Raw genomic sequence first — 25,930 nt, 5'->3', positions numbered from 1 at the left:
ATGTCATTTTCATTGCAAATTTTTCGTAACCTTTTTATCTGTGACATTTATTTCAAGTCCATTTTATAGTCCTAAAATAATAATTAAAACAATCCGAAAAACTTCTATATAATCAATCCCCGAACGGGTTCGGGTTGACAATCCTACTTATCGACTTTGATTACTCTAGCCTTGGAAGACGTTAATGGGTTTTTTTTTCACTCAGGAACTCTGTGATTCCAGCAGTCAGCTGTCAACAGGCTGGGCATGAAATGAGGCTCAGACAACGACGCAGTACTTGGAAGTGATAACATTACAACGTTTTGTTACTGTTCGGTAAACTGTTCATATTCATTCAGTGGATTTTGTAATCTTGCTCGCTCGAGAGGTTATGAACTCGGGACACGGTAAGCTCGCGGTTGTTTAGGCAAAACACACCTCTTTATCGGAGTTTCAGTTTTGACACCTTTGGCTTTATTGTCGAGAAATGTCTCGTAGCCAGCGGTTTACAAAGATTGTTTTTCACAAACGACTTCGTTGTTATTTTGTAAAACAAACCATTTCTAACAGGGGTTTCACAAGAGTGAATGTTGAAATGTAAAAGCGAGAGTTGTTTTGAGACAATTAACGTTAGCTAGCTAGCAACTAGGTAAATTAGCTAGTCATTAGGTTTAGATGCATCCCAAACTAAACTAGGGAGTTTGCTAGGGCTTTGGTTCACCCATAGCTAAACGCTAGCGAGTTACTGTTAGCTGGCAAAGCTAGCAGTGTATGCATAGTTTATTATGCAACATAAACTTACTGATCGATACAACATTGCCCGTGTTTCCTTATAGTTCATAACATAAGCAGGAAGTTGCTTTCATATGTTTTAAACTGTTCTTTGAAGCAACTAAAAAGCCAGATGGGTAACGTTAGTCATTGCATACGGAAAGTAGCTAGTTATACTGTTCTGGCCAACATTTATCTCAAATGCAGACTGTGGGTAAGTTGGAATACGTCTTTGGAAACATTTCTCACCTGAGCGAATGTTTGATTGATGACAACATGATGAAAACTGCTTAGTTACACAGCAAGTCCAATGTGGCGTTAAGTTAGTGTGTGTGTGTGTTGTGCGATTGCACATTTTTAATGTGCAAAAATCTATATGACCATTATTGATTTTGTTCTATTTAGCAGATCATTGAACACTATGGACATGTGAGAGTCGACTCTACATGAATGCAGACGCTGAGGCGATGCTGGATTGAATGGCACTAAGGATACGAGGTAAGCACTTTGCCAGTAAATTTGGAACTGATCATTGATCCATTCTCTGACACAACTGACCTTTGAGAGAGGGGGGGGGGGGGAAGAAAATAAAAGATGATGAGAAAGAGAGACACTGATTTCTGTAACACACAGCCTTTATTCTATTGGAACAGATTGAGATTGCAGCAGCAGTCAAGGACAGGTTCTAGGGGAACCATAATAAGACAGACAGGGCTTGTGGTAATGACTACAGCAGAATGAGTGCAATGGTATCAAATATGTGTTTGATGCCATTCCATTCGCTCCTTTCCAGCCATTATTATGAGCCGTCCTCCCCTCAGCAGACTCCACAGATCACTATGTCTATTTTCGGCCCAAACAAATACAAGGAAATAAACGTTGTCACTGACGTTCACTGCTGCTGAGACGAGGGCAGAATGCCCTCTGCTGTTAGTCTTTTTGAGCAGACCTGAGGTATTTGTCAGGTACTTTGACATGGATTTGACTAATTGGCCATGTGAAAAGTAAATGGCTGTCTGTGGCTGCCATTCAGTACTGTGATAAAATAAACAAGTCAAATAAACAAGTCCTGTGAAATGATTGTTCAACTGTTTTCCTAAAACAAATGTATCCCAAGAAAGACTCAACAGTTTTGGTTTAGCAACCTTTTCCACTTCTTGTAGGCCTAGGCTTGGCTTTCCTATTTTGCATAAACAATTTGTTTCCCATGGAGTTTCCCATAGGCCTATGTGTAAGGGCTTATCTGTTTGTGCTATTGATCATATGTTTGTGCTATTGATCATTATTTGATGTCCTGATAGTGTGTGCGAAACCTCTCAAAATCGTATTTCACCATGGAAACGGTTTGGGTACAGTGTCATTGGTTAATGATCCACTGTTGGTTGCACCCTTTTTACACTGCCCTCTAGCATGAGTCATTTCAAGGGGCCTCATGTGTACTCAATACAATATTGTATGTGCTAGGCAAGCTACCGTTAGGCAAATTCTGAAATCAAATTATACTAAATCCGTCTCCACATCCTTTACTTAACTCTCGCAACACATCACCTAGCCTAACACTAAGGCTATTAATAGAATTGCTCAGTGTTTTAGTCAAAAGCACTTTCTCCACATCCGAAAACACCATCCACACGAGACATGGCCTTGAGTGGTGTGAAATCCTCTGGATTTATGTGTCGAGTTATAACGTGTGAAAGCGAGAGAATGGGTAGAGTGCAGAAGCACCTGTTTAAGACTCACTAAGCTTAGCCTAATTCCTGTAGCAGGTGCATCAGAAAGAGAAGTCACGCTTGTCTATCTACAGCAAAACACCAGAGGCATAGTGAAATGGATGTCTGTTATACAGTAGAAAGGAAAATCAAAGCAAGCCGTCTGTTCCTGTCAGGCAAAAGCTGCCGTGAAACAAATCTGTTTTGATTTCCCTCTGGTAATCGTGGCGACTGTTCACTTTGACCACATTGGCACATGTGGTCGTGAGGTCGAGGTCTTAGAAGGTCTCACGTTAATTTTAGGCCGGATAGCGACCCCCTCCATAACAAGTTAGCAGAAAGCTAACTGATTTGAGTACAGGCTGAAATGTTATGTATTTTTTTTCAAGCCGAACATCCCATGCTTGTTGTTTAACTTTGGCGACTGACGACGGATCTCCATCTATCCTGTTTTGTAACGTCATAGAACATGTGTGTGTAGGCTGTTTTCTTCACAGTGCAGAGGCCTCCCTGTAGAATGCTGGTAATACCACACTGCGTTATTGTTCGTGAGACTGGGAAAATGTGCTGCTTATCACAGTTTTATGCTGGGCCAACGGATTACACCCTGTTGACACAGCACCTGTTCATGGCTTTGCCCCTGACTCACTACTTGGCCGCCTGCTCACCTAAATATTTCCAAAATGTTGGTCTATTTTTATACTCAAGCTCATTTCTCATCCTTCATCAGTCACCAAATTACCGTTCATACCATTTTGTAATGGCTCTTTATTAGGGTTGCACATTTTGGGGGATATTCAGAGGTGGAAACTTTCCATGGGAATTTTTATTAAATTGTTTATTTCACCTTTATTTAACCAGATAGGCTAGTTGAGAACAAGTTCTCATTTACAACTGCGACCTGGCCAAGATAAAGCATAGCAGTGTGAACAGACAACAACACAGAGTTACATATGGAGTAAACAATAAACAAGTCAATAACACAGTAGGGAGAAAAAAATGAGTCTATATACATTGTGTGCAAAAGGCATGAGGTAGGCAATAAATAGGCCATAGGAGTGAATAATTACAATTTAGCAGATTAACACTGGAGTGATAAATCATCAGATGATCATGTGCAAGTAGAGATACTGGTGAGCAGAAAAGTAAATAAATAAAAACAGTAAGGGGATGAGGTAGGTAAATTGGGTGGGCTATTTACAGATGGACTATGTACAGCTGCAGCGATCGGTTAGCTGCTCAGATAGCAGATGTTTAAAGTTGGTGAGGGAAATAAGTCTCCAACTTCAGAGATTTTTGCAATTCGTTCCAGTCACAGGCAGCAGAGAACTGGAAGGAAAGGCGGAAATATAAATTACCGGAAATATATGCAAATTAATATTAATACCATTTAAATGTAGATGTTTTTTGCATTGGATATATTTACCATATCTTATGGAGACAGAAACATCAACCGTTTACCTAATCATAAGTAGACATAATTGCAAATGATTAAATCCTTCCAATAATGTTTTCTTTTAGACAATTTAGTTACGAATTGAACTTTAATTAAATAAGCTGACTCTTCACATGGGATGATTTCACTGAACAACAAAAGAAAGGGAATATTGAATGATCCCCAATGATCCATTGCATCTCCCAAAAATATTTTCAACATACATCTGTAAAATGTTAGTCTAGAATCTAAAGCTTTGGTTGTCTTCCTCTAAGGCTTCCATGTCTTCTCCCTGGACCTCCTCAATGTCCACCTCTTGAACATCAGACTGAGCCCTCATCTTCACTGTCACTTTCCAACCTTGAGGATGGCTTGTTATCAGGCTCAAAAAGCCAAACATTTTCCCGGATGGCCACCAATTTTTCAACCCTTGTATTGGTCAGCCTGTTGCGTGCTTTGGTGTGTGTGTTCCAAACAAAGACCAGTTGCTCTCTGAGGCGGCTGATGTTGGTGGGATTTGGAGGATGATGGAGGCAACAGGGGAAAGAGCCTCAGATCTACAAAGTCCCTTCCACTAGGTGGTTGATGAGATATGTTGGCATGACTGCCATATTGCATCTCCATCCTAAAGCCCTTGCTTGGAAGTGTACTTCGCCAGACTGCCAAGAACCAGGCCAAGGTGGCGAGACATGGTAGTGATGACACCATAGACCTTGTTGATCTCTGCACCAGACAGGATGCTCTTGCCAGCATACTTGGGGTCCAACATGTACGCTGCGGCGTGTATTGGCTTCAGGCAGATGTCTTCACACTTTTTGATGTATTTCAGAACGGCAGTTTCCTCTGCTTGGAGCAGCAGTGCAGTACAGATTTCTTCTCTTACATCTGCAAGCAGAGACTGAAAATCAGACAGGATGGCATTGTTTCCCTCAATCTGTGCAATGACTACTGCTATAGGTTCGAGGCTGCTTACCACTCTCTCCCAAAATACATCATCCAGGAGGATCCTCTTGATGGGGCTGTCCATATCGGCAGACTGTGTTATGGGCATTTCTTGGAGAGACTCCTTCTTCTCCAGGAGACTGTTAAACATGATGACAATACCACCCCAACGGGTGTTGCTGGGCAGCTTCAATGTGGTGCTCTTATTCTTCTCACTTTGCTTGATGAGGTAGATTGCTGCTATAACTTGATGACCCTTCACCTACCTAACCATTTCCTTGGCTCTCATGTAGATTGTATCCATTGTTTTCAGTGCCATGATGTCCTTGAGGAGCAGATTCAATGCATGAGCAGCACAGCCAATGGGTGTGACGTGAGGGTAGGACTCCTCCACTTCAGACCAAGCAGCCTTCATGTTTGCAGCATTGTCTGTCACCAGTGCAAATACCTTCTGTGGTCCAAGGTCATTGATGACAGCCTTCAGCTCATCTGCAATGTAGAGACCGGTGTGTATGTTGTCCCTTGTGTCTGTGCTCTTGTAGAATACTGGTTGAGGGGTGGAGATGATGTAGTTAATTATTCATTGCCCACGAACATTCTACCACACATCAGAGAAGATGACAATACGGTCTGCTTTCTCTATGATTTGTTTGACCTTCACTTGAACTCTGTTGAACTCTGCATCCAGAAAATGAGTAAATAAAGCATGTCTGGTTGGAGAGGTGTAGAACATTCAGAAATCTCTTCCAATACACATTGCCTGTGAGCATCAGATGTGAACCAGTTGAATACACAGCTCGAGCAAGACATTCATCAGCATTTCTCTGATTACGTTCTTCCATTGAGTCAAAAAAGACCATGAGATGTTGCTATCGGTAAGGTGTCTGTAGTAGAGGGACTTTTCTCAGAGGTTGTGAGAGCTGAGGGAACTTTATGCACTTGGCCAGATGATTCTGCATATTTGTTGCATTCTTCACATATGATTTGGCACACTATTTGCAAAGGTACACAGGTTTTCCTTCTACATTAGCTGCAGTGAAATGTCTCCACACATCAGATAGTGCCCGTGGAATGTTCCTGTAAAGATTAGAAAAAAATGAGTAAAACCCAAATACAATTCCATGTACAGATAAATAGTTAAGCAGTTAGATTAAACAACTCCTTTGTAAGATACATGTTTTAAATTGAAACAGGTGAATGTTATGGAAACGGGTGAACAGGGATGGAAACGTGAATTTACACTCAGTTAGCAGGCTCAAGCAAGCTAAAACCCACATGGTAGCAGAAACTAACTAGTAGAAAGTTAGAAATTATTTAAATAATTTCTGTAGGCTACTATTTACTAATTAACAAAAATAATGTATGTCATATAAAATATATTCACCCCACCCAGTATTGTAATCAAAACTTACCAGACAGCATGTAGTCCTTGGCTCAGACAGTGTAGTAGTGTGGGCTGAATAGCATCTCATTAGTGTGCAAGATCTTGAGAATCAGCTGTGCTGGAAGAATGCACTGTGCATGCAGAGGGTTGCAATTCCATTGAATTGGGGATAGTTTAACCAAAATATGCCGCAAGACCTAGAATTGCCTTATGTGTATCCCACAAAAAAGGTTCACTGTTATAAGCCAACTTTTTTTGATGAATTTAAGCAAAATACCCCAAATTTCCCATGAAACATTTCCGTATAAAAATCTGGAAATTTACCAGAAGGTTTCTGACCCTTTGCAACCCTACTCTTTATAGAGCAGAGCACTGAGTTGTTGACTCAACTGTAGTGTTGTGTGTTGTTGCATCATGGTCCATGTCACAGGTTAGCCGTTCAGAGGCCGTAACAGGTGTGGCAGAAAGCTGAGCAATTGTTAACTCACCACATTGCCCTGCCACAGTTGATCAAGTCCAACAGGCTCTTTCTATCAACCCAAACATGTCGATGCAAATACAGGTCAAAGCTGGTGAAGTTTAACTCCATGGAATGTCATTGTTGTTGGTTTTGATCTAAACAGGTTTGACTGGGATTAAGGCAGGAGGGCACAATAGTTCAATAAACAGGCTTTTCTTTTGGCCTTGTTTCCCATTGCCCTAGTATCCTCAAAATGCACTCTCTTATCAGATCAGACAGACAACAGTTGTAGCATTAGGCACTTAGGCTAACTGAACCTTCATCTGCAGTGCAACCCAAAACAATTATGTAAATCAATCAGTTTGTCTCTCATGAGGAAAAATACTTGGCAATGTTTCACGATGACTCGTCGTTGTGATTTGTGAATCTGGAATGTGCTCTGTGGAATGTGCTCTATGCAGAGCGAGAAATGGCGGCAGAAGTGCCCGTGCTTGGGTATCTTTTTTGAAATATTTTTGATGCTAGATGTCGGCCGTTTCTATCACCATTATGCTCCTCTTGGCAAGACTGACATTCTTCCCGGGAGACAGTGGGCTTACCCAGATGAAAATATAGGGCCTTATGATTTCGGCAATGCGGAAAACACGGACGCAATCGCGGAATTTGGTAATAAAAATGGAATCAACTGTAAAATGTGGAATATTGCACCATTTTCCATAATTTGGCTTAAATCGATTAAAAAAATCAGCATTAGGCCTAATTATTGTAGTAATCTAAATGATTTCATAATTGTAAAATTACAGACGAGTAGGCCTAGAGAAATAATTCAGTTTTCGATTGGGGTGTTTTGAGAGGGGGGTCGGTCGTGCGTGGGACCCTTACGTCACCTCACAACTTGGCTGTCACTTTGAGAAATATGTCGAAGAGGCCGTCTGAGAGGGTCAAGTCATCAAAAAAAACGTACAAATTTGACGTCAACATACTATTGATTGGACCCGTAAAAATAAGTGTGAAGACTACTTAAAAATTTAAACCCATGTGAAGAACAAGGAAAAGCACTGTGTTAGCCAGAGCATGCCTCTTCAAATGACCATTACTAGTGCTATAAGACATGCATTACTGAAATTGTATATGGTTCCCGTGTTGGATTGCGGTCGCTGTTCTGAAACATCAGTGCGCTGTTGAATTGACGCCTTTTCCTAGACCATGTTGCTATGTGCATAATAGCAAAGTTAACCAGCATATTGGTGTTTAGAACAATGCGGTGGAGGCAGCAGCGGAGTTGAGAGACAAGAAAACAGCCCTTGCCTTAATTGTCTAAGAAAAGTGAGGAGGAAACCAACTTAATTAGGTCTATAATCAACCTAACTGTTAAATGTGCCTGGCTTTATAAATCATCCATATGCACTATATATACAAAAGTATGTGGACACCCCTTCAAATGAGTGGATTTGGCTATTTCAGCCAAAACCTTTGCTGACAGGTGTATAAAATCGAGCACACGGCCATGCAATCTCCGTAGACAAACATTGGCAGTAGAATGGCCTTACTGAAGAGCTCAGTTACTTTCAATGTAGCACCATCATAGGATGCCACCGTTTCAAACAAGTCAATTCGTCAGCCCTGCTAGAGCTGCCCCGGTCAACTGTAAGTGTTATTATTGTGAAGTGGAAATGTCTAGGAGCAACAACGGCTCAACTGCGAAGTGGTAGGCCACACAAGCTCGTATAGTGCATAAAAATTGTCTGTCCTCGGTTACAACACTCACTACTGAATTCCAAACTGCCTCTGAAAGCAACGTCAGCACAAGAACTGTTCGTCGGAAGCTTCATGAAATTGATTTTCATTGCCGAACAGCCGCACACAAGCCTAAGCTCACCGTCATTGACTCTGGAGCAGTGAAAACGTGTTCTCTGGAGTGATGAATCACGCTTCACCAGTCTGACGGGGGAATCTGGGTTTGCCGGATGGTTTGGAGAACGCTACTTTCCCAATGCATAGTGCCAACTGTAAAGTTTGGTGGAGATGGAATAATGGTATGGGGCTGTTTTTCATGGTTCGGGCTAGGCCCCTTAGTTCCAGTGAAGGGAAATCTTAACGCTACAGCATACAATGCCATTCTAGATGATTCTGTGCTTCCAACTTTGTGGCAACAGTTTGGGGAAGGCCCTTTTCTGTTTCAGCATGACAATGCCGCCGTGCACAAAGCGAGGTCTATACAGAAATGGTTTGTCAAGATCGGTGTGGAAGAACTCGACTGGCCTGCACAGAGCCCTGACCTCAACCCCATTGAACACCTTTAGGATTAATTGAAACGCCGACTGCGAGCCATGCCCATTCGCCCAACATCCGTACCCGATCTCACTAATGCTCTTATGGCTGAATGGAAGCCCCCGGAAACTCTTGTTTTCCGTTAGAACAGCCACTCTGGTGGTGTTATTCATTTAGCGTGTATACTGTTCCAAATTGTAAGAAAAATAATATATATAAAGTAATGATCTCCTTCGTATTATTACTATTATGATCATTATAATAAGTAGGCTAATGGCATTATCATTAGTATAGCAGCGTTCTATAACCACCATTGAGCTGTAGGCCTTTATTTCAATACTTAAAGTGCATTTGGAAAGTATTCAGACCCCTTGACTTTTTTCACATTTTTGTTACGTTAGTCTTATTCTAAAATGGATTCAATTTGTTTTTCCCCCCCCCATCAATCTACACAATACCCCATAATGACAAAGCAAAAACAGGTTTTTAGATATAAAAAAAACTGATCACATTTTACGTAAGTATTCAGACGCTTTTCTATGACATTTGAAATTGAGCTCAGGTGCATCCTGTTTCCCCTGACCATTCTTGATGTTTCTACAACTTGATTGGAGTCCACCTGTGGTAAATTCAATTGATTGGACATGATTTGGAAAGGCACACACTCATATAAGGTCCCACAGTTTGTTATAACCAATTTAGTAATGTGGTTGTGATACGCAATAGGTCAGGCCCTATTGGTCACATGCATGCAATGCATTCATGTGTCACGTGAAGAGAGCAAGGGTTGAGTGAATAGGGGATGTTTTGCCTAAACAAATGAGGGATTTCAGTAACAGTCAGAAATGGCTGTAATTATGTTGCAGCTTCAGCAACACCGACAGCGCGATAAACACTGATGTTCTGTGGTGGACGCTGCAGCAGGGAGCAGAGAGAGACAATGGGTGCTAGTCAGTCACTTGTTGTCATTTAATATTTTTACAGCAAGCCTGAGCCTGACATGGCACAATCAAATCAATTGCGGTCGGACTACCTTTAGTCATCTGTGTGTCTTAATTTTTTTTATCTAACCATGCGCTTAAAGCATCAGACAAGCTCAGTGGATATAGTTGATTTGATTGAAACACGTCTATATATGGAAACATACACATTTTAAATATTTCGATTGGTCTACTGGACAGCAACTGAAGACACCCGGCTAAGACTTCTGATCACATTGTCCATTCTGTTAACAGGCCCATGCCTCCTCCGGCACGAATGGAGATCACCAAATTATTTCAATATGGCAGCTATTCATTTTGTATTCATTGCTCAGTGATTCCTCGTACTCCTGAGAGCGCTCTTGTCTTTTCCCCAGGAAAAGTCTGAAGACAGTTGTTTGTGCAGACAGGGTCAATAGCCTCTGATATTCCTCAGAAGTAATGACCATTTATAGAAACATGTCAACCTGTCAGCTATGAACGATAACCGAGGTGGGTCAGGCATAGTCTCTGTACCTAGCAACAGGCACGTCCATCCCTACCGCCAGGATATATTTACTTGTTTACTAGGAGAAACAGGGCTGATACAAGGAGGGTGGGAGGGAAATAAATCTAGAGTATACATTTCTTCTTTCCAAGCCAATGTCTATTGCTTTTAAAAACAGATATGGCGAGGCAAACTGTGATTAGTTGCGTCAGGGCTTGAGTTCTGGTTTCGAGCCGAAAGCAGACCGAAATAGAGATGTCTCATATCAGAAAGCCGAAGCACAGACAGACTGTCATTTTGGACCCGAGCTGTGGCATTCCAGCCTTTCCAGATCCTCCAGTACATGAGGCCGCTACGTAGGTGATTAGTCATGGATATTTCTTGGCAGCTCAGCGCTTTTGACCACATTAGTCAATTTCACTATCGATCAAAGTACCGGAGTTCATCATTAACAGTCAGTTTAGCAATGTCTAACCCCTTTGGTTTCTGCTACATACAGCATTATTAGCAGTGCAGTATCACAAACCATTGATTGTTCCTCATTTTCTACAGTCTGTCTAGCTAGGTATCAGTTCTTCTTCAGCACTGTTGTGCTGTAGCGTACGGTTGCCTTGGAAGTTAGCCGTTGTGGACCTATGTCGAAGTGGCAGGAAAAGCCAATTACTTGAGACAGATAAGGCAGCCAGGCAGATATCCGGCATGCGTTGTCTGCCAAGGAGAAAAAAACATCTGCAGAACTCAGTTAGGCTTTCTCTTTCTTAGGTGTGTGTCTGTGTTTGCACATTTTCAGTTGTATGCGACTGTGTACCACTGTGCGTGCGTGTCCTTGTGTGTCTGGATGACTGAGTGTGTCCGTTAGCCAAGGGGGAGACAAAGTTGGAAGCATTAGAGCCAGTGTTGGTGAACACTGCAGCAGTAGACGGCTGGACAGAAAGGCCAAGAAGATCATCAAGGACCTCAGCCTCCCGAGCCATGGCCTGTTCACTCCGCTACCATCTAGAAGGGTGAGACAGTACAGGTACATTACAGCTGGGACCGAGAGACTGATAAACAGCTTCTCTCTCCAGGCCATCAGAATTAAACCGTCAACACTAGCCGGCCTCCGCCCAGTACCCTTCCCTGAACCTTAGACTCTGTCACTAGCCGGCTACTACCCGTTACTTTACCCTGCACCTTAGAAACAGCTGCCCAATGTACATAGTCATTGAACACTGGTCACTTCAATAATGTTTACATACTGTTTTACCCACTTCATATGTATTTAGTGTTTTCTAGTCAAGGCTCATCGAATATAACTACTGTTGTACACATATTTTCTATTCACATAATGTCCATGCTCGAAGGCTCAACGCTGACTTTTTAAAATGTTTTTTAAAATGTTTTTTTTTTTTTTTTACAAGGGTCACGTGTGCCCCCAAGTTGAAAAATGTAGGGGTATACAAAGAAATTTAGGAGCACAATTAAAGATATTTGCGCGAACATGACAACAAAGAAATTGTTGTCATGGTACAAGCATGACGGTCATGAATCTGCGCTCAGTGTATTCTCCATGGTAGGGGCTGGGGTACAGTGTAGTAATCATTTCAACAATTATCACGTCGTTTAAAAATTCCAGATATTTAGGTGCAGATGCGAGTAAAATGGTCGCACTTTAGAGCCCTGATACTGTCTATATACACCATTCACATACATATACAGTACCAGTCAAAAGTTTGGACACCTACTCATTCCAGGGTTTTACTTTATTTGTACTATTGTCTACATTGTTGAATAATAGGGAAAACACAAACTATGAAATCACATATGGAATGATGTAGTAACCAAAAAAGTGTTAAACACTAATGACAGCTTTGCACACTCTTGGCATTCTCTCAATCGGATTCATAAGGTAGTCACCTGGAATGCATTTCAATTAACAGGTGTGCCTTGTTAAAAGTTAATTTGTGGAATGGCCCTATTTGGTGAAAGACCAAGTCCATATTATGGAAAGAACAGCTCAAATAAGCAAAGAGAAACGACAGTCCATTACTTTAAGACCACAAGGTCAGTCAATCTGAAAACCTTTGAAAGTTTCTTCAAGTGCAGTCGCAAAAACCATCAAGTGCTATGATGAAACTGGCTCTCATGAGGACCGCCACAGGATAGGAAGTCCCAGAGTTACCTCTGCTGCAGAGGATAAGTTCATTAGAGTTAACTGCACCTCAGATTGCAGCCCAAATAAATGCTTTAGAGTTCAAGTAACAGACATATCTCAACATCAACTGTTCAGAGAAGACTGTGTGAATCAGACCTTCATGGTCGAATTGCTGCAAAGGAACCATTACTAAAGGACACCAATAAGAAGAAGAGGCTAGCTTGGACCAAGAAACACAAGAAATGGATATTAGACCGGTGGAAATCTGTCCTTTGGTCTGATGAGTCCAAATGTGAGATTTTTGGTTCCAACCGCCGTGTCTTTGTTGGATTTTTTATTTATTTTATTTGACCTTTATTTAACTAGGCAAGTCAGTTAAGAACAAATTCTTATTTTCAATGACGGCCTAGGAACAGTGGGTTAACTGCCTTGTTCAGGGGCAGAACGACAGATGGATTGTAGGTGAACGGATGATCTCCGCATGTGTTGTTCCCACCGTGAAGCATGGAGGAGGAGGTGTGGGGGTGCTTTGCTGGTGACACTGTCAGTGATTTATAATTCAAGGCACACTTAACCAGCATGGCTACCACAGCATTCTCCAGCGATATGCCATCCCATCTGGTTTGCGCTTAGCGGCACTATACTATTTTTCAACGGGACAATGATTCAAAACACACCTCCAGGCTGTGTAAGGGCTTTTTGACTAAGAAGGAGAGTGAGTGCAGCATCAGATGACCTGGCCTCCACAATCACCCGACAACTACCTAATTCAGATGGTTTGTGATGAGTTGGACCGCAGTGAAGGAAAAGCAGCCAACGAGTGCTCAGCATATATGGGAACTCCTTCAAGACTGTTAGAAAAGAATTCCTGCCACCAGAGTCTCTGGGTTCGCGCCCAGGCTCTGTCGCAGCCGGCCGCGACCGGGAGGTCCGTGGGGCGACGCACAATTGGCCTAGCGTCGTCCGGGTTAGGGAGGGTTTGGCCGGTAGGGATATCCTTGTCTCATCGCGCTCCAGCGACTCCTGTGGCGGGCCGGGCGCAGTGCGCGCTAACCGAGGGGGCCAGGTGCATGGTGTTTCCTCTGACGCATTGGTGCGGCTGGCTTCCGGGTTGGAGGCGCGCTGTGTTAAGAAGCAGTGCGGCTTGGTTGGGTTGTGCTTCGGAGGACGTTTGGCTTTCGACCTTCGTCTCTCCCGAGCCCGTACGGGAGTTGTAGCGATGAGACAAGATAGTAACTACTAGCGATTGGATACCACGAAACGGGGATAAAATAAATAAATAACTAATAATAATAAATAAATAAAAATAATAAAAAAAAGATTTCCTCATGCATGTCTTGTCTAAATTCATTGTGTGTGTGTGTGTGTCTAGATTGCGTTTCAATTACTGTTACAGTAATGCAAATGTTTTTTTTTTTTGTGTACTTGGACATTTTACTGCATTGTTCGGAGCTAGTAACAAGCATTTTGCTGCACCCGCTATAACATCTGCTAAACTGTTTACACGACCAATAAACTTTTGTTTTGATTTGAGATGGAAGCCCATAAAGCTTAGACGGGCAGGCTGCTGCCGGAGCTACGCATTGAACTCTCCTAAACAAAGCCAGGATTCTTAACACAGCTAGAAAGCTAGAAAACTCCTAGGTTTGCTTGAAGTAGACTAGTTGAATATGATAAACTTGAGTAGGCTTTCTTATGTAACTCCTGCTGTAACATCTGGTATCTGTATCCACAGCCAATTAGACACAGATCTGAGTTTTCCACCTCATCAGAATGAAGTTGTTTTGGAATCAGTTTCAGTTAGCATCTGAATAACAGACACATCAAAAAGTGTTTTATAACACTCAGGGAGGGATTCGTCCAAGAGTTGTAAAATGCATTGTTTTACCGTGCCAAACGAGTAAATCCAGTCAGTTTTATACGGATGTCTGATGAAGTTTATATTGTTCCACTTGGTTTTTAAGTTGTTGGATTTGAAACATGTCCACCTTTTAATTTATTGCCTTCGTCATCCGTGTCAGAAAAACGTTGTACCCGTAAACTGTTTTACAGTACCACTTTCCAGTGCATAGTTCCCACCCTGGTACAGCAATTAAAACTGCTCCAAGTTTCTAAGTCGTAACTAAGCTCCCATATCACAATAATTAGCCTATGAAGACCATGCCCCCTCAAACGAGAACTGCATGTCAGTTATGTTATGTCAGTAATTATAGCTTCAGTTCAAACGAGCTCAGCTGTGAGTGACAGCGTGAACACTTGGTTCAACTTGGTCGTCAGTAGCAGACCCAAAAGGCTCTGGGTGTTGGCTCAGCCATAGGGAGAAAAAACTAACATTGCAGCCTACCTGTAGCCGTAATGGCTGACTGTGGCAACAGCCAAGATTGTCTAGCTGCGTCGGTCATGTAACCAGAGCAGTGGAACAAGATCACTGTGCGGCGGGCAGCGTAGCAGATATGTCGCTGTCAAGGCCGTGTAGCTCATTCAAAGATAATGAGGGCCTGTTTAGGAAGTTGAGTGGCGGTTAAGTGAGGAGTGCATTATTTATCATGGACGTCATGAGGGGTCAATGAACCGATATAGCTCACATTGATTCAGCCTAAAGTGTGCATGTTAAATCCTTTCCCCTCCACTGGGGCCATGGAATTCTGAAAGTGACAGAATGGGAACCCTGATTTGTTATTATTCTCTTTTAATTTAAGCAAATACATTTTTATTTGTCACAGGTGCTGAATACAGCAGATGTAGACCTTACTGTGAAATGCTTACAAGCCCTTAACTAACAATGCAGTTTTAAGAAAATGGGAATAAGAAAATATTTACTAAACCCCCCCCTCTTCCATTAACACATTGTGCTGACTGGTAACTCTAGCAGTTATTGTCTGTGAGGCGTGAAGTTTAATTTGCCTTTTAGCCTGAACAATTAAATCTGCCATCAACACTGGGCTGCTTTCAGAGGGAGAAAATACACACTGTGTGTGTGGGCAAGTGCCTGTTTCTGTGAAATTGTATTGTTCTTTTGAAAAGGTGAATCAAATCAAATTTTATTCGTAACATGCAAATACAACAGGTGTAGACCTTACTGTGAAATTAATACTTACGAGCCATTAGCCAACAATGCAGTTCAAGAAATAAAGTTAAGAAAATAATTACTAAATAAAGTAAAAAATGTAATAAGTCACACAAAATAAGGCTATATACAGGGGGTACCAAGTCAATGTGCGGGGGTACAGGTTATTCGAGGTAATTTGTACATGTAGGTAAGGGTAAAGTGACTATGCATAGATAATAAACAGCGAGTGTCAATGTAAGTAATCTGGGTGGCGATTTGATAGAAGCTTGGGGGTAGAAGCTGTTAACCTCTCTAGGATAGGTGGGACGGTAGCGTCCCACATGGCCAAAATCCAGAAAAAATGTAGCGCGGTAAATTGAAATATATTACTATAAAAATAAATCTTTCATGAAATCACTAACCTTTGAACATCAGCATTTTCACTTTGGATGAATAGCGTGCCCAGAGTGAACTGCCTCCTACTCTGTCCCAGATGCTAATATATGCATATTATTATTACTATTGGATAGAAAACACTCTGAAGTTTCTAAAACTGTTTGAATGGTATCTATGAGTATAACAGAACTCATATGGCAGGCAAAAATCTGAGAAAAAAATCCAAACAGGAAGTGGGAATTCTGAGGCTGGTCGATTTTCAACTCATCGCCTATTGAAATCCCAGTGGGATATGGATCTTCCTACGGCTTCCACTAGATGTCAACAGTCTGTAGAACGTTGAATGAAGCTTCTACTGTGATGTTGAGCCGGATGGGAGCTGTTTGAGTCAGTGATCTGGCAGAGAGCCAGGTCCTGGTCACGAGCATTCCACATGATATCGACTTGCGTTCCATTACTTCTATAGACACAAAGGAATTCTCCGGTTGGAACGTTATTGAATATTTAGGATAACAACATCCTAAAGATTGATTCTATACTTAGTTTGACAAGTTTATTCAACCTGTAGTATAACCTTTTGAAGTTTTCGTCCGAAGTTCGCCTGGACCTGCGCGAGCGTTTGGATATGTGTACTAAACGTGCTAACAAAAGTAGCTACTTGGACATTATCGAACAAAACAATTTATTGCAGAACTAGGATTCCTGGGAGTGCATTCTGATGAAGATCATCAAAGGTAAGGGAATATTTATAATGTAATTTTCTATTTCTGCTGACTCCAACATGGCGGAGAAATGTTGTTTCTGAGTGCCGTCTCAGATTATTGCATGGTTTGCTTTTTCCGTATATATTTTTTTTAAATCTGACACAGCAGTTGCATTAAGAACAAGTGTATCTTTAATTCTATGTAAAACATGTATCTTTCATCAAAGTTGATGAGTATTTCTGTTATTTGATGTGGCTCTCTGCAATTTCTCTGGATATTTTGGAGGCATTTCTGAACATGGCGCCAATGTAAACTGAGATTTTTGGATATAAATATGCACATTATCGAACAAAACATACATGTATTGTGTAACATGATGTCCTATGAGTGTCATCTGATGAAGATCATCAAAGGTTAGTGATTCATTTTATCTCTTTCTGCTTTTTGTGACTCCTATCTTTGGCTGGGAAAATGGCTGTGTTTTTTGGACTTGGCGGTGATCTAACATAATCATATGTTGTGTTTTCGCTGTAAAGCATTTTTTAAATCGGACACGATGGGTAGATTAACAATATGTTTATCTTTCATTTGCTGTATTGGACTTGTTAATGTGTGAAAGTTACATATTTAAAAAAAAATAATAATAATTGAATTTCCCGTGCTGCCTTTTCAGCGGAATGTTGTCGAGGAGTTCCGCTAGCGGAACGTGTGTCCTAGAAAGGTTAAAGGTCTTGCTCACATTGGCTACGGAGAGCGTGATCACACCGTCGTCCTGAACAGCTGTTGCTCTCATGCATGCTTCAGTGTTGCTTGCCTCGAAGCGAGCATAAAAGGCATTTAGGCCGTCTGGTAGGCTTTATTACTTACATCTTGAAACCAATACCTTTGGCTTGCTATAGAAATGTAGTGCCTCGTGTTATATATATATATATTTTTTTGTCCTGATTCCATTTTTTTTCCTTCCAGGTTTCAGTTTGTTTTTCACTCTCATTTAATGTTTTTAGTCCAAAACAATACTTAAACCACATCAGGAGACCACTTTTGAGGTCTGGGATCAATCTATGAAAGTGATCTTCTGCCAGGTAGGCATAGGCTACTTTGTAGTTAACATTTCATTGAGAAGGTTTTTGGGAAAGCCTTTCCATCTACCAGAAGATGGTTTTAGTTTTTTTTGTGAAAAGAAAAATTTGCACCAAAGAAAACAAGTGCAAGACAACAGTACAAATAACCAGTTTTTTAAAATCATTAGCATTATCACTAATGGCTATACAAAGTGTAGACTTGACACACACAACACACACTGACGGGCATTCCTGTACCGTTTCAGAACGTTGCAGGAAAATACGTATCACTGATGCATTTTGTTTGTGTTTTGTGATTAACTTAGGCAAATTCAATGATTTTTCGAGTAAGTTCAATACATTTAGGGCTCCATCCAATCCGCTTTAAGCGACATCGGCATAGCGGTTGTTGTGTTGGCGGTGTCGAGGGGGAACTGCATTAGAGCTGTCAAATCCACAAGCGGCTCCTGTCATTAGAGGACATTTGCCATTGCCTGCACTGAGTCGCATTATGTGAAATCCCATGCGGCCTTATTTACACGTTAGAACACTGGAATTTGAGATATAATCTACACCTCGATTAGGCTGCTAGAAATCCTAATTATTTAGTTAAAAGCTTTTTCAATTTGATCGTAATTTTCTATATAGTCTACATTTTCTCGTTCTGAACTTCTAACACGATTGGGTGATCACCGATGTGGGGTACTCAATGATTTGACCGCTGCAGTTACACCTCCAACATCTTGTTTGCGGGTTGGTGTCTGCTATCGCCATGTAACGCTTGCCTACTAAATTCAATTTAAAAAAAAATGTAATGTTGAATTCCATTTTTAATGTCTGGATTCTGTGAATCCGTCCCGCGTTTTCCACAACGCGATTTTTATAGGGCCCTAGAAATGGTCTGATGAATTCACCTGCAACCTATATCTTTACCTTGAGACAGACTTCGGCTCTGTTGTGTTCATGCATATCCAACATTACTAGATACACTGTGGACTTGGAATGTCAGCCATACGGATGTTTTGGAAGATGCAAGTAGAGAGACAAGCCAAGAGCATGTTTTTGCGGTTGTTAACCTCGAGTGACAGCTTGTTTTATGTTAGCATATGGTCAGGGTCGTCACGAAGGACCAGTGAACCGTACCGGAGGCCGCTGGCGAGCGAGAAGAGAACGGACATAGAGGACCACCCTCCAGCTCTCTCTCTGCCCTTCTCACTCTCTCTCTCTCTCTCTCTCTCTCAGCCTCTCGGTCTCTCGCTCGCTGATGGGCACGTCATGAGCACTTTCTCTCTTTGCCTCTCATACTCTCTCACATCTGGCATCCTGCACTAGGCTAAGTGCCCTAAGTCTTAGTGGGCACTGGGCATGGCGTCACATACAGGACCCATGCCAGCCAGCCCCTTTCTCACTGACAAGAGCAACTGAACCAGAACAATACCAGAAATGTTTGGAATGTATCGGAAATCTATTGAACCTTTTTAATCTGTGTAATACTGTAGCCATTTGGAAAGAAATAGGCTACTGTTATGTAAGTAGCAGCTCAAACATGGATAGGCTACCGTTAGGCCTGCAGCATGTTTGTTAATGCCTTTGGGCTTTTGTATAGACCAGTGGGTAGGTCCTATATAGTGTGAATGTTCGGTACAGTATCGGGCCTGGGGGAGAAGTATCAGGCCCTCACCCGGACCTTTCCTGTTTAAAGAGAACAAGACAGAACTTCTCTAAACATCAGGTCCGTTTACATATATTTTTTATTTTACATAGACTTCTAACTATTCTGGGTAACTGAGCACACTCTCCAATCAAGCCCTGGCCCAGAGCTTTGCCCCCCAGCGGCAGTGACACAGCTTTTCCCTGGAAGATGCCTCAGGAACACAGTCGGCTCCTTGTTTACAAGTGTCTCTTTGAATTGGCAGTTAGTGAGGGTTGAAGAAACTTCCTGCAAGACCACTGTACCCCCACCACCACCACTGCATACCCATTCCAAAAATACTGTTTTAAGCCTGACTGAGTTCTGACTGTATTGACAGGCTGCCCTGTGGTGACCCTGTCTCATTGACTGGGGTATTTTTACCAAGCCTGTTAGCACTGGCCTGTGCATCAGAAAACACACACACACACACTGGTTTTAAACTGGCTTGTGTGTCAACACATTATCTCTCACTCTCTCACACACACACACTCTTTCTCCCTTTCACTCTCACACAAACATGTTTATTCATGCACACTAGTCGACACTTACTGGTAAACACAACATATGCGAACAATCAGGCCTCCAGCTCTCTGATCCTCTCATCTAGTGTTCTCTGTGGAGACACACACACACACACACACACACACACACACACAGAGCCAGGCCTACAGCAGGCAGCCAAGGGCAGGTGTTTCAGCGTCTGTGTGGGAGTGTGTGTGGGGAACTGTCAGGTGCTCTCGAGTTTTCTAAAAGTGTCAAACAACAATGTCCTTAGCATGTGGGTGGTAGAGCAGCTTGTGCTCTGTCCCCTGTATTTACTGGCCGACGCTGTCATCAGTTTTTTTTTTTTTTTTAAAGCAGTGTCCTAGTTTAATAGCTGGCTGTGCTCAAGCATTAGTCAATGAGGCTTTCACTTTTAGAGGAGTGCAATCCATAGAAATGGAGTTGGGACATCTCTGAGCGTATTCTTCACTTTTCAAGCGGAGCCGTGTATAGTAGGTCGACCGATTAATCGGAATGGCCGATTTAATTAGGGCCTCAAGTTTTCATAACAATCAAAAATCGGTATTTTTGGACACCGATTTGGCCGTTTTTTATTTTTTTTTACACCTTTATTTAACTAGGCAAGTCAGTTAAGAACACATTCTTATTTTCAATGACGGCCTAGGAACGGTGGGTTAACTGCCTTGTTCAGGGGCAGAACGACAGATTTTTACCTTGTCAGCTCGGGGATTCAATCTTGCAACCTTACGGTTAACTAGTCCAACGCTCTAACCACCTGATTACATTGCACTCCACGAGGAGCCTGCCTGTTACGCGAATGCAGTAAGAAGCCAAGGTAAGTTGCTAGCTAGCATTAAACTTATCTTATTAAAAACAATCATAATCAATCATAATCACTAGTTAACTACACATGGTTGATGATATTACTTGTTTATCTAGCGTGTCCTGCGTTGCATATATTCGATGCGGTGGCATTCGCGAAAAAGGACTGTCGTTGCGCCAATGTGTACCTAACCATAAACATCAATGCCTTTCTTAAAATCAATACACAAGTATATATTTTTAAATCTGCATACTTAGTTAATATTGCCTGCTAACATGAATTTCTTAACTAGGAGAAATGGTGTCACTTCTCTTGCAACAGAGTTAGGGTATATGCAGCAGTTTGGGCCGTCTGGCTCATTGTGAAGACTATTTCTTCCTAACAAAGACAGCCACTTTCGCCAAACGGGGGATGATTTAACAAAAGTGCATTTGCGAAAAAAGCACAATCGTTGCATGAATGTACCTAACCATAAACATCAATGCCTTTCTTAAAATCAATACACAGAAATATATATTTTTAAACCTGCATATTTAGTCAAAAGAAATCCAGGTTAGCAGGCAATATTAAACTAGGGAAATTGTGTCACTTCTCTTGCGTTCATTGCACACAGTCAGGGTATATGCAACAGTTTGGGCCGCCTGGCTCTTCGCTGTGCTTCAAGCATTGAGCTGTTTATGACTTCAAGCCTATCAACTTCCGAGATTAGGCTGGTGTAACCGATGTGAAATGGCTAGCTAGTTAGCGGTGGTGCGTGCTAATAGCGTTTCAATCGGTGACGGCACTCGCTCTGAGACCTTAAAGTAGTTGTTCCCCTTGCTCTGCAAGAGCCGCGGCTTTTGTGGAGCGATGGGTAACGATGCTTCCAGGGTGGCTGTTGTCGATGTGTTCCTGGTTCGAGGCGAGGGACGGAAGCTTTACTGTTACACTGGCAATACTAAATTGCCTATAAGAACATCCAATAGTCAAAGGTATATGAAATACAAATGGTATAGAGAGAAATAGTCCTATAATTCCTATAATAACTACAACCTAAAACTTCTTACCTGGGAATATTGAAGACTCGTGTTAAAAGGAACCACCAGCTTTCATATGTTCTCATGTTCTGAGCAAGGAACTTAAACGTTAGCTTTTTAACATGGCACATATTGCACTTTTACTTTCTTCTCCAACACTTTGTTTTTGCATTATTTAAACCACATTGAACATGTTTCATTATTTATTTGAGGCTAAATTGATTTTATTAATGTATTATATTAAGTTAAAATAAAGGTGTTCATTCAGTATTGTTGTAATTTGTCATTATTACAAACAAAGCATTTTTTTTTTATAAAACAAAAATAATCGGCTGATTTTAATCGGTATCGGCTTTTTTGGGCACCCAATTATCGGTATCGGCGTTGAAAAACCATAATCGGTCGACCTCTATTGTATAGTAACACTGGCACACAGGTTGTACTCTCACAAACACTTCATGTAAGGCAATGGATGTCGTTAGTTACTATTACACGACTTCTTTAGTGCTAACAGGAGTAGGGTGAAGGGGAGCGTAAGCTGATCCTAGATCTGTGCCAACTTCCAACCCAGAGCATAGAAGGTTCCTATACTTCACTTACTAGAGCATAACAATTGACAATTGATAGCCGTGATCTCATTTCACTGCCCGGCATTTCTCTCTCTCCTTGCCCCGCCAGTTTTGACCACAGCAGCTCCCAGTCTGTTGGGTGAGGGAGGCTTGCTAGACTAAGATTGTCCAGACTCCACAGTGGTCAGGTGTAAGCACACTCACTGGCCTCTCTCTCTCTTCCTTTACCTCATCTGTCTATTCCCCCTCTTCTTTCTCTCCTCTCTCCCTTCAACACCCTCCTTCACTATGCTCTCTCTTTCTCCATTTCCCTACCTCCAATCACATCCTCCCTCTCTCTCCCAGGTTCTCACCTAATACTTCAATAAGACACACACACACACACACACACACACTTTGCTATCAGCTCAGTCAGTGTTAGCTAAGCTCCAGCATACTGCGCTGTTTACACCTATTCAGCCGCCGCCCCTCTCTCCCGTAATCCCCTCTTTCTTATCCCCTGCCTGTGCTCTGTGTCAATGGCATTAGCACAAAGGCATTTTCATACCCGGCAGACTCGCACCCACCAATTCAATAGAATTGGAAAGATTATTACGCCACATGTTTTTATTCTACATTCTATCTCTCTTCCCCCCCAGGTTGTAGGGGCCCGTCTCGCAGTTTATTGCGAATTTGCAGTGTATTACATCATGTAAAAGCACAAAAGCATCACTGCAAGTGATTCACAGGGAGAGAGAGCTACAAACATGTTTTTACTTACCATTTCCTCGTTTTCAACACCTTTTAGGTAGTGTTATCTTAAATACCCTGGTAAATTGCCTTTTCAAAGGCGGCAGGAACTGTTCACGACACATGGGAAGAGGAAGATGCTTTCACCGTTCACCAATAACCAGAGGCTTTGGCTTTGGGTTGGGTTGTGTGGGTTGACATTGCTTTGGGGGTTTCAGTAAGCGACTCAGCAGGTAGTTGCAGTATTAGCAAAGCGGTGGAGAGGTTGAATAAGTAAACAGAGGGAAAGTAGTGTGGGGGGGATTATTGCTAATCCCTGCCTAGGATACATGGGCTGGGATTACACAGTCTCTCCAACAGGCCCTGGAATGTTGGGTGTGTCATCTCTGACAGAGAATGAAAGTTAAGATCTCTAGGCTTTATCGTTTTGTGTGTCTCGAGCAAGCTTGGTTGGTGAGCTACAGTATCCATCGGTCCCATTGGGATTGGTAATGGAAGGTAGGTTTGACTCCAAGGACACTCAAACGCTTTGCTTTGGCCAATCGTGTCGTCCTCTGAGTTACGTATAGATTTCAACTTTCCGGCTCATCTTAGTACATTTCTCCACATGATCTTGAGGACAACCGCCAAGCACCTGTCAAGCCTCCGCGAAACAATGACGGCGCTGCACATTCTGACTTCATCTTGACTCACCCCCCCCCCCCCCTCCTTCACACGGACTTATTCTCTCACCACTTTCCTAATGTCCCCTGAACGCTAGCTGCCAGAATTATCATGTTTATTCTGGATTGCCATTTGGAAAAACAGCGTTTTGACATTTGTGAAGGCCTCAGAGGGGGCTAGTGATGTGAGGCTATTGTGCCATCCCTCCTTCTAGCAGCCTGTTATTTCTGTCACACGGCAGACACAAGATGACTTGCAAAAAATACCCCTACCATGGAAACAACATTATTTCAGAGGTTTATGGCCGTCAGACCCTAGGCAACATGCTATTAACGCTCAGAAAGAATGAGACTAACTCATTCTATCTTCACCCATAGAGCATTATCAACAGCTCTGGGCTGTTTTTTAACCCAGGATAATACTACTATTAACATGCAGTGTAAGCCTATAATGCTGTCCCTAGTGGTTGAACTACAGGAAAGAACATAAAACAATGACATGCTGGTGGTATTCCCTGGGCAGTCCCTCCTATGTCATCAACCCGAGGGAACCTTTTCCACTAGATACCAGCTCAGACTGGTTTGATGTGGTTCAGTGTTAAATGTGAGACCAGGGCTGCTGATATTTGATATCCTTACTGACCTGAAATCACATCCTTTTTTTGTTGTTGCATAATTTCTAGCACCAGCTCCCACACATTGACCGTCTTATTGTCTAGCCCTTTTTCTTTGACTGCAATTAGCAGTCCAGCTAGCATGAACAGTGAAGACCTCAAACTCAGCAGGGCCCATTTATCTTGCTGCTGGGCGAGCTAGCCGCTAAATCGATGTGAAAGCTAAGCAGATGCTAACATGCTAATTGGATTAGGGCCAGCAAATGAGATATCGGTGAGCGTGATGGTTTTCCTAATGGCCGAGTTAAAGCTAATTCCACGTGTTGTCGTGGTAGGAAAAAAAACAATGCATCACCATAACAACAAGTTAATTCATTCCAGGAAAGGTTTGTTGCTAGTGGGAGTTGTAGGAAATTGTTAGTCGGCATGACGACTGGATATCAGATTTTTTTTTTTTAAGTAGCTTGCTACTTAAACTGCTGGTTGCACAATCCTCCATTAAGGAATATAGAATTATCTGTTGTTCTTGCTCCTTCGACACAGCTTGTTGGTGCATTATGGTAAGAAAGCATACAAAAGTTGCTATTGTACAGGTTATCACCTATGCTGGCGAAAGGATGAATAATATTGAAACTATTGGCATCACATTACCTTGTATGATTCTGATGGGTTGAAGAGAAGGGGTCGTTTTGTGTCGAGATCAGAGAGAGAGAGACGGGATAGAGGTCAGAGAGAGAGAGAGACGGGATAGAGGTCAGAGAGAGAGAGAGACGGGATAGAGGTCAGAGAGAGAGAGAGACGGGATAGAGGTCAGAGAGAGAGAGAGACGGGATAGAGGTCAGAGAGAGAGAGAGACGGGATAGAGGTCAGAGAGAGAGAGAGACGGGATAGAGGTCAGAGAGAGAGAGAGACGGGATAGAGGTCAGAGAGAGAGAGAGACGGGATAGAGGTCAGAGAGAGAGAGAGACGGGATAGAGGTCAGAGAGAGAGAGAGACGGGATAGAGGTCAGAGAGAGAGAGAGACGGGATAGAGGTCAGAGAGAGAGAGAGACGGGATAGAGGTCAGAGAGAGACGGGATAGAGGTCAGAGAGAGACGGGATAGAGGTCAGAGAGAGACGGGATAGAGGTCAGAGAGAGACGGGATAGAGGTCAGAGAGAGACGGGATAGAGGTCAGAGAGAGACGGGATAGAGGTCAGAGAGAGACGGGATAGAGGTCAGAGAGAGACGGGATAGAGGTCAGAGAGAGACGGGATAGAGGTCAGAGAGAGACGGGATAGAGGTCAGAGAGAGACGGGATAGAGGTCAGAGAGAGACGGGATAGAGGTCAGAGAGAGACGGGATAGAGGTCAGAGAGAGACGGGATAGAGGTCAGAGAGAGACGGGATAGAGGTCAGAGAGAGACGGGATAGAGGTCAGAGAGAGACGGGATAGAGGTCAGAGAGAGAGAGAGACGGGATAGAGGTCAGAGAGAGAGAGAGACGGGATAGAGGTCAGAGAGAGAGAGAGACGGGATAGAGGTCAGAGAGAGAGAGAGACGGGATAGAGGTCAGAGAGAG

The 25,930-nt window shown here is 42.5% G+C and overlaps 1 protein-coding gene across 2 annotated transcripts in view; it reads left to right on the top strand.

Moving 5' to 3' along the window:
* The first annotated feature begins 202 nt into the window (after positions 1-202).
* Positions 203-25,930, top strand: part of LOC120033004 (testis-expressed protein 2-like) — a 61,417-nt gene continuing 35,689 nt past the window's right edge. The window contains exons 1-2 of one of the 2 annotated variants that reach the window (XM_038979292.1): positions 203-386; positions 1,159-1,248. The gene's annotated coding sequence lies outside the window, so the exon portion shown is untranslated. Of the gene's footprint in view, positions 387-1,155; positions 1,249-25,930 lie in introns of both variants that reach the window. The other variant, XM_038979291.1, reaches the window with a different exon arrangement.

Source organism: Salvelinus namaycush, chromosome 39, assembly GCF_016432855.1.
Source record: "Salvelinus namaycush isolate Seneca chromosome 39, SaNama_1.0, whole genome shotgun sequence".
NCBI classification, from domain to species: domain Eukaryota; kingdom Metazoa; phylum Chordata; class Actinopteri; order Salmoniformes; family Salmonidae; genus Salvelinus; species Salvelinus namaycush.
Note: the sequence above shows the minus strand (reverse complement) of the source record. Positions and strands in the feature narration are given on the sequence as shown.